The following is a 1,330-nucleotide window of genomic DNA, read 5'->3' as shown; positions in this document are numbered from 1 at the left end:
GCAACATTCACAATGGGTTGGTGTTGGGAGGGGGTTTCACAAGCGGTTTGTTATTACCCAGCCAAGCTATTGGCTGGCTACTGTAACGCGGAGCGATAAATCGGTGTATAGGTTGTAGGAAATTTCTCCCGCCTGCCATCCCCCAACATTATCGTGTAACATAATCCAACAAAATGCTTGAGTCCATCGTGTCCAATATATAGGCCAAGCCGTCTGGCTTGCTGGAACAGCCGCTCGTCCAGCACGGCTTGTGCCACTGCTGTGTGTGTGTGGTTGTTACAGTGGGCTCCAGACTTCCGAAGAGTAGAGCCATCGGGCCAGCTGGCCGTGCACTGCAGTAGAGACTAATATACCAAAAGATTATCACCTCAGATAATTAACCTCTCATCGGTAACCGCTCTCTCGAGCACAGTAATTTGCCAGATATAATTCTCAAGAAGGGGTGATGTGCGCCAACGGAATCCCAACCATTCCGTGGAATTCCCAAAGCTGCGAAACCCTGAATGCGGCCCCAAAAGTCAACAATAACTCGACAAATTGCTTCTTCCGTAAGGGAAGGGCCAGGTAACAGTGCCGGGTTGGTTTTCATGTTTGCAGCCATATAACGTCTCCCATGCTCCATGGCTGACACCGCAGCAAGAGCCACAACATCCCAAACACATTGTTGCACTGATTGTGGGGCTTGGATAAGCCAAAGTTGCTCCCTTGAGACTGGCACTCCTATTGAAAGAGTAAGTTGATCTGCTACTGCCTGTGCCACCGGACAGGGCCAGAAATGATGATAGCGAGGGGATACACCTCCCACTGAACCTATTGGATAACCTCCACAACCACATATCGTTGGGCTCGACATCCTAAGATGGGAATTTCCTAACATAGGCACCCCATCAACCGCGAGACGCCACCAAACCTCTTTTTGTTCATTTTCCCACCGTAAATGAAACCATAAACGATGGAATGTCCGTTGCAAAAGAAGAATAGCTTCATCCAATATCTCAGAAGAACCCGTCGCCTCTTTGATGAAAAGGGTATGGGCCACACGGCGAGCCATCGAAAAAGGTGAAAGTTGCATATTAGTCGCTATTTTAACGGATAAATGTTGGAATCGGATTGGAGGCCCTACACCCCATCTCCAACCAAGCCTCGACACTAGGGTTTGGGTAACCGACTCAATAGGGGGCACCATCGCTTCCCTAGATTCTACACTCAGCGGCAACAAAAGACTAGCCGCCTGTCTCCAATTCGCTGGAATATCATCTAGAAGAGCGCCAATAGCATCCATACATTCCTGCCATTTACGATAGGTGCACAGGGATTAGCTAGTGGGTTT

General features: G+C 49.0%; 1 protein-coding gene across 1 annotated transcript in view; it reads left to right on the top strand.

Annotated features, from left to right (window-relative positions):
- The window catches only part of VOLCADRAFT_87751 (uncharacterized protein), a gene marked incomplete at both ends in the record, with an annotated part of 4,982 nt that overhangs the window by 1,687 nt on the left and 1,965 nt on the right, over positions 1–1,330 (top strand). The window lies entirely within an intron of this gene.

The sequence above is a fragment of the Volvox carteri genome (genome assembly GCF_000143455.1).
Source record: "Volvox carteri f. nagariensis unplaced genomic scaffold VOLCAscaffold_6, whole genome shotgun sequence".
Lineage (NCBI taxonomy): Eukaryota > Viridiplantae > Chlorophyta > Chlorophyceae > Chlamydomonadales > Volvocaceae > Volvox > Volvox carteri.
The sequence above is the reverse complement of the archived record's forward strand: the minus strand, read 5'-3'. Positions and strand labels throughout refer to the sequence as shown.